The following is an 8,527-nucleotide window of genomic DNA, read 5'->3' on the forward strand; positions in this document are numbered from 1 at the left end:
CTCAGTACTATAAGAGCCTACTGAGTAACTCAGAACGCAATCCGATTCCTCACGGCACGTGCCAACTCACAACGCATGCGAGATATCTGCCTTTCACGTGTGAAGAATCCAGGGAGCATGCCGTGTCCAAATCCAAAGTGGGAGGATGGTCCGCTGATTGGTTGCGCGAACTTGTCTCTTGAATGTGTACTGCTGGCCATTGCTCTATCGAACTGCTTTTTAAGATACACGTGCAGGCCGCCTGATGGCGTACGGCCATGCTTTTTGCTAGGGCATGTCCGTGGTGGACCACTCCTGATGGGCGCAGATTGGATACCAACAAGATCAGTAGCCAAATCGCTACTGAAGTGACGTCACCAAGCTTTGTGGACCCCACCATGATGCATGTGTTGTATCCATACCGTCCAACCATTTGTAGAGATCGCTTTATGCCATTACAATGAGAATGAGATATATCTAATTCAAGTAGACCCCACCATAGAAAATAGTGGGACAGTGACATCTACCGCTCAAAACTTCTAAGGGGCCACAGTAGTCTCCAATCAAGCTGATATTTTTGTTTTCACTTTATCTATCTCTATGTTAACTTATGAACAGGCTGCATCTCAAAATACATCGTGACAGGCCCTATAAATGTTTCAACATTGGGTGTGATTGCTCCCAAGTTATCTGTCGTGGGTCCACTTGAAATTTATATCTATCTCATTCTCTTTATAATGTCATAAGATGATCTCTACAAATGGTTGGCCGGAATGGATACAACACATGCATCATGGTGGGTCCACAAAGCTTGGTGACATCACTTTAGTAGAGATTTGGCTACTGACCTTGTCAGTATCCAATCCGCGCCCAATCCTAATGGATGGAAGCGGATTGGCTGATGTACCTCACACCAGCTATATAGCTGTTGTATTGACATCAGAAAGCTATGTGGGTCTGATCACGAGTAATGTATTATATCCAAATTGTCTATCCATAGGGTGAGCTCATCTTAAAGCTTGAGAAGAAAAATAAGACAGATCTAACTATCAAGTGGACCACACTGCAAAAGGCAATGAGGGATTGAAGTCTACCATTAAAACCCTTTTTGGGGTCATAGAAGGTATGGATCAATATAAAATTTGTTTTTCCTCTTAATTCATGTCTTTGTGATCTTATGAACAAATTAGATGGAAAATAAATGTTATGGTGGCCCTATGAATTTTTTAACAGTAAAAATCATTATCTCAGCAGTTATTTATGGTGTGGTCCAGATGATCTTTGGATGTGATTTATTTTTTGTATAATATTGTTAAATAATCTCTAGAAATAGATGAACAGTATAGATATAATAAATACATCACCATGGAGCCCAAGTAACTTTGATCTCCTTTGAACCGTTCGTACAACTCGGAGTTCGAGGAGCATCAATGCTCGTCTTCACACGACATGTACCTACAGCAGCTATATAGCTGGTGTGTGGTACACTAGCCAATCCGCTTTCCATGATGGATGTCCCTAGTACAGGAGAGTAGATTTTTCAGATGCTCGGTAGTAAAACCATCTTATGTGCCAGTGGGACATGTGGGTGTAGCCGGACTCACACAATGGTGCGCCGCCCTTATCATGGGCATACCTTGATGCATGTATCATGTATCTACCATCCCAACATGAGCTCAAAGATGAAGCATATCTCATCATTTGGTGGACTATAACGTAGGAAACAGTATTGGTAGGCCATTGGTGAACAACCAAAGTTTTCGACCAAGCTAATATTTGTTTTTCCCCTTCATTTAGGATTACCCAGCCTTATAAATAGGTTATATGAAAAATAAACATTGCAGAAATATTACATTGGCCCTAAGAAGTTTTTAATGATAGGGTGTCTAATCACCACTATTTCCTCCAACATGGTCCACTTGAGATTTGGATCTTCTTCAATTTTGAGCTCCTTCACTGTTCACGGATTTACTGTGAAAGCGGGAAGTTCCTGCGCTGGAAACTGAGGTGAGGCCTACTGTGATGTTTTTGAGGAATCCACTCCGTCCATCCGTTTTATGAGCTCATTTTCAATCATGAAACCAAAAGTGAGCAACGTCCGAGACTCAAGTGGGCCGTACTAAAGGAAAAGGTGGTTAGGAAAATTCCCACCGTTGAAACCTCCCTGGGTCGACAGTGATGTTTACATGCCATATATACCGTTCATAACCTCATTCCTACTAGGATTAACTTAAAACACAAATATTAGCATGATTCAGAACTTTGTGGCCCTACCAATATTTCAACTGTGGACGTTCAATTCTCACGTCTGGGGCCCACTTAAGCATTGGATCGAGTTCTTTTTTTCCCTCGTATCTTCAAATGAACTCACAAAATGGATGAACTAGGTGGATTTCTCAGAAACATTTTAGTGGGCCTCCCCTGGTTCACAGGGCAGGAACTTCCACCGAAAGGTTTTTTGTTTAAAATAGATTGAGACTATGGATATATAATACATATATCAAGGTGGACCCCACGGTAAGGACTACATGGTCTTGGGTAAGGTCGGGCCCACCTAATTCACTCCCCTAGGTGTCAATCAAGTTGCTATTCATCGGGTGGGCCATGGACCGATTCCTTCAAACTGCCCATTTTCATGCGAATGTGTCCTGCCTTATAATTGGACTGGCCTGATTTTTTCAGCCCACGCCTCAAATTGCATTAGGGCCATTTTACCTGGGGCGAGACGTGGGAGAATAGCATTGTCGTGCATGGTTATCTCCATGCAGACACGGATTGCATGCTCACCGTGCTCTCTATGGCCCTACTCTGATGTATGTGTTTTATTCGTGCCATTCATTTGTTCTTTTTGCTCATTTTATAACATAACCTATAATTGAAGCATGTCCCAAGCTTAAGCAAACTAGGCCACAAGAAATAATGGGAACTGAACACCTGTTGTTGTTATAACAATTTTAAATAAAGCTAATATTTGTGTTTTCCTTTTATCCATGTCCGTGCACCCTGATAAACTAGTTGGATGACAAATAAAACATCATTGCAAGCCATGCGAAGGTTTCAATCATAGCCATCATTATCCCACCATGATCCACTTGAACTATGGATATGCTTTAAAACAAATGGAGGGCATGGATGAGACACATATATCATAGAAGGCCCCTTAGAGTTTACTTAGTAAGCTGGTGTGCTTACTCAATACACAATCTGTCTTCCACCTTTATCATTTATTGCGGGATGCTTGGTCCACATGAATAAAGTGGAGGAATGAAACAAACCAACTTTCTGTAGCCCACCATGTCGTGCAGATTTACATCCACTCCATCCATCAATTGCTACTTCTCATCTTCATTGCATATTATATATATTAGGTGGGTCGTGTTACAAGGAAACATGCATGGTATTGCATGCCAAGTTTTATAATCATGCTTATTTGTTACAATATTTCTTCACCCTAGCAAGGCTCACCCGACCAATGGATTAAATGCAATATAAGTTGGGGTAATAGGGGAGCAAATTCTGAATTCGAATCAAACAAAAGATATAAATGCAAACAAGCATCACATAAAACACACGAATTTTACACGGAAAATCCTTATAAAAAAAACGCGGCACAAAATGACAGTAAAATCCACCGTGAGACGATGCTATAAGAGATTAATCGACTTACCGATGCAAAACCCTTCAAAAAATCCTAGTCTCCCTTCAAAAGCCCTTTATAGACATTTTGGTTATTTTATAATACCCTAATCTCGCTTTACACCCATATACAATGTTACACCAGGAATAAGAACAAAATCAATGCAATTACGCAAAACTACGCACGTCGTCGATGTAAGCATTGATCAATTGACATTTTTTCAAGCAATCTTTATTTGATCAAGCCATCATGTTTCTATCAATCGAACATGCTAAAAAATATCCAGAGAGCAAGATGTACAAAAATGGAGATTCTCAATCGATCGAACTCCCATACCCTCTCACCATGATAACAAAAAGTTGATTGACTAAAACAACGTGAGAGTATAATGAATAAAAATTGCATTAGGGGCTGTTTGGATGGGAGTAAATGGAGGTAAATAAGAAGAATTAAGAATAAATAGAGGTAAATGGCATTTAAGGTGTCTTTATAAATGAGTAAATTTATAAAAATAAAATGAGACGGGAGTAAATGATCATGTAAATGAAAACCTCACTTTTAAAGGGGATTTGGAAATAAATGAGATAAGGTGCCTTTATGAGCTCTCTTATAGAGTCACACTTGTAAACAATGGTGCTACTCTCAGAGAGTCACATGAGTAAATAATGGCACCTCGATGCACATGTCCACCACATATGTGACACATTGATGATACTTTGAAACAATCCAATTATCAGCTGCATTACAAAAATCACACCAATAAAATGATCCAAATCATCCAAAGGTTAGCCATATAAATGGACACTTAAAATATGTTTGCCAGTTACTTGTCTGTAATCTTTACATTTGTGGCCCACCTGAACTCAAAACTTCCTTATTTTTTGCCAACATGTATATTTCAATGGGCCTATTACAATCATTCTGTTAAATATCACATATATACACGTATTTGGAATATTAAATTTGATTTGGAATATAGCATATGTTCTTGTAAATATATTATAAAGTTCCAATACATTACAATTCATCCCGTTTACTACCATCCAAACATAATATTTGGATTTCAACTATATTTCATTTACTCTCATCAAAATATGATCAAGTATGCCATTTACTCCCAATTTATTTACCACCAATTCCATTTCTCCCATCTACCTCCATTTACAAGCTCCAAACAAGCCCTTAATGAAAATAAAAAACTTACAAAAGCGAGATAATCTTTGGCAATCCAATGTTTGTAGCGTAGATAATGAAACCATGGAGCAATGGTCTTCATTGGTTCAATGACTTGGGACGTAGTAGTAAAGACAAACTGGATTACTCTACTCGTGAGCTAAAGTTGGTTTAACGCAATAGCATAGATGAATTGGATTACACTACTCATAGGCCAACTAACTAAGATAGGCAGCGTCGCGTTGTAGAGTTGTGTTTGCGAGGGCCTGGAACTCTTTAATCTTCCTCTTAATTATAAAACTTTGAAGTATTAGTTGGAGAGAGATTTTCGTAGCAACTTCCTATATCTATTGATGTGGAAATAACCGTCTAGGCCTGTAGACAATTACGGCCTATTATGCAATGCCACTAGTGTTAGTTGTTTATCACTAGCCTCGTGATTTATTCATCTATGGCCCAAATCTAGTCGACTTATCACTGACTAATCAAGACAACCATAACTAAATAAAGACTAACTTAAAGTCAAGACAACCATAACTAAATAAAAACTTAAGACAACCATAACTAAATAAAAACTTATTTAAAGTCAAGACAATCATAACTAAATAAAGACTTACTTAAAGTCAAGAGAACCAGGGGTCAAATCTTAGTTAAGAAACCAAATCAACTCAGTTACTCTTTTAGCCTAAGAACCAACGATTTAGGGTGATTATGATCGAATTGTCATTTTTGTCAATTGCGAATAAGCTACACTGTAAACTTATTTAATCCAAACCTTAATAACGCGCTCAACAAACCTCGTTATCCAATTCATTCCAAAAATGCCCTGATTATCTGAATATGCTATAAATTGCTCGTTAATGGGCCACTAAATCCAAGACTATAGAAAGACATTCATCGTAGTGGACTTAATGTCCATCGCTGGATATCGAGCCGAGGTCACATCTCAAATCGTTCAACTTGGACTCGCAAGGTCAATACACGAGATGTGTGAATATTCTTGAAATTAATCAAGAACTTAAGTTAACTGTCTATATCTGGTCATTGCCAAAGTTATGACTTATACACCGTTATATCATGACCAAATTTAAGTAACAACCTGAGTTAATACCACACACTTATTCCTATAGTCATGACCCCGTTCGACGATCGATGATTGTCAAACTGACTTTTAATCATACTATTCAATCGACGCATCCAAATGACAAGCCGATTGTATCCATGCATAGATTATTGCTAGGGCCATATATCTCATACACCTCCATATATGTCTTAAAAGCTATAAACAACCTCCCATATGTTTATAATATTAAGTACATAGTCTCTATGATCATTTATACCACTCATAACACTATATAAGGTCCTCATTTGGGCACCCCCTCTGCCCATAGGAATTTGTGCCATAAGATTAGGAAAGAATGAGAAAAAGATAAGAGAAAAAGAAGAAAGATAAGAGAGAAAGAGAAGAGAAAGAGGGAAAAATATATTGTAGGCGGGGGTTGTACACCCTTTGCTCTTCTCCCCTTTAACCAAGGCCTTGGGCACTTTGGATTCTTCATCAGATTCCTTACATCGACAATCGGTTGTAAGATTTAGATTTCACTTTACAATGTAGGTCTTTCTATTTTCAATTTCATGAATCTCAAAACAATCTTAATGTTTCAATAGGAATCGATCATTTTCTCTAAAACCCTAACCTTGGTGCAATGAGATCGCATAATGTCTCTTAAGGTGCTGACCATTCTTATAAGTTTCATTTTACCAACCCTTGATTATGTTAGATAATGATTTTTGGTTGATTATAAGATGTTATATGTTATTTGTGGTTGATTATAAGATGTTATATGCTATTTGTGTTTGATTGAATGCTTAAATAAGATGAAACTCCTATGGTTGAAACTCTTGTATGTAAATTGATAAGTGATGTTGATACACGTTAGATTATATTTATATACATTAAATTGTACTAATTTGTACAGATTTGTATATATGTTCAATTGATGCACCCTATTGTGGCATTAAGTTGTTTCGTGATTATATTCTTGTATTTGATAATCTAATTTGTATTCGTATGGATCGAGTCATCCAAGATGTTAAGTAAGTGGATGGCTCACTTTGGGTTGGCTATCTCGGACTTACATGATCAACCGAGGTTGAACACGAACGACCGGTGGTAGTGAGACCTACATGGGATGTTTTGTACCCAATGTCGGTTTTACTCGGGGTCCTCTATTGTCGATCAGATCAGTCCAATGCATGGCCTGATCATTCTTATATTCAGTGGTTGTATAACATTCAAAGAAATATATGATACCACTATTACCATTGAATCAAGTCCATTCATAAAGTATTATTGTGTTACGATCCCATAAAGACTCGTGAGTCAGACATGGTGGCATGGGACATCATATCTGAATTGTCGGTCTACGCTGGGGTGACGTGCCTGCCACATAAGCAAAACATTGGGTGACTAGCCCGACATGTTGGTAAAACATCAGGTGACGAACCTCTCACTAGTTACCATCGAGCACCGATGAATGTCGCGATCCTACCATGTTGTTAATGGTTTGGGCGGTGTGCCTTCTCCACATTTGGAGTTTGGGTGACAACGTTCACCCTAGTTGTAATTGTCCATGGGCGATAAGTCCTGATATTAACCCGATTGAGTTGTATAGAGTCTTGGGTGATGAACCCAAATTTGGATCAAGTGACATTAATGAGAGGCCGTTACGTGTTGCCACAAGCTACATGAATTCGTTTAGCGACTATTGATAAAAATCGATGTATCCTAATTTCATTAACCTGCTCTTTGAATCAGAAATAATAACTACTTAGCTAATTATGAATATCATTACATTGTTGGGTTGTGCTGTGAGCCAACCATTATGCACATGTCGACATCATCGCTAACAATAACGCTCATGTGGAAAGTTTATGATTATTGTATTCCCAGGTATTTATCATGTTAAACCATGTTGGGTTGTGCTACGGGCCAACCATTGCGCATATCATCATGTCATCCATGCATTTAAATAATTGACTCATAAATTGTTTGTTTTGTAATGCTTTTATTGCCTATGCTTGATCATGTTAATAACATGTGTAACTTGGAAAATAGAACCACTAAGTTAGTTACTCGCTCCCACCTGAATCGGTATTTTAAAATACCAACCAAACAATACTATTGATACAGGCACCACTGAGACCAACACGTTGGATAAGACATAATGGACCATGCTACTCGTGCCCCATGCTTCTAGTTGACAAATGGGTAGGCTTGGGCAGAGCGCTTTGCCTCTTTTCTTTTTGTACATCTTAAGGATTTGTATATTTTGAGTCCCCAACTGGGTGGACTTCGTTAGTTGTTTCGTATAATGTTTATTGTAACTTGTATAGTCCCTATTTGGGTAGAAACCACTCTTGAAAATGTACATTTTGAATATTAGTCATATATTTACGGGCTTAGTTATCTCTACTTAACTTTTGATGTCACTGATTGTTGATCATGGGTAAACGTTAACCGAATGCGCGGGCACATGGGGACTTGCCCGCGTGCATTTTTTCTAAGTTCACACTCGGGAACTTGGGATCGGAGTCTCCGTACTCAGGTGTCAATTTTTCGAGGCATGACAAATGTAGATCCAACACTCAAGTGGGCCACATGACGTACAACAATGGTATTGAATATCCATTGTTGAATTGCACCCATTGTTGTGTGGCCCACCATGATGTTTATGA

The sequence above is a fragment of the Magnolia sinica genome, chromosome 14 (genome assembly GCF_029962835.1).
Source record: "Magnolia sinica isolate HGM2019 chromosome 14, MsV1, whole genome shotgun sequence".
NCBI classification, from domain to species: Eukaryota; Viridiplantae; Streptophyta; class Magnoliopsida; order Magnoliales; family Magnoliaceae; genus Magnolia; species Magnolia sinica.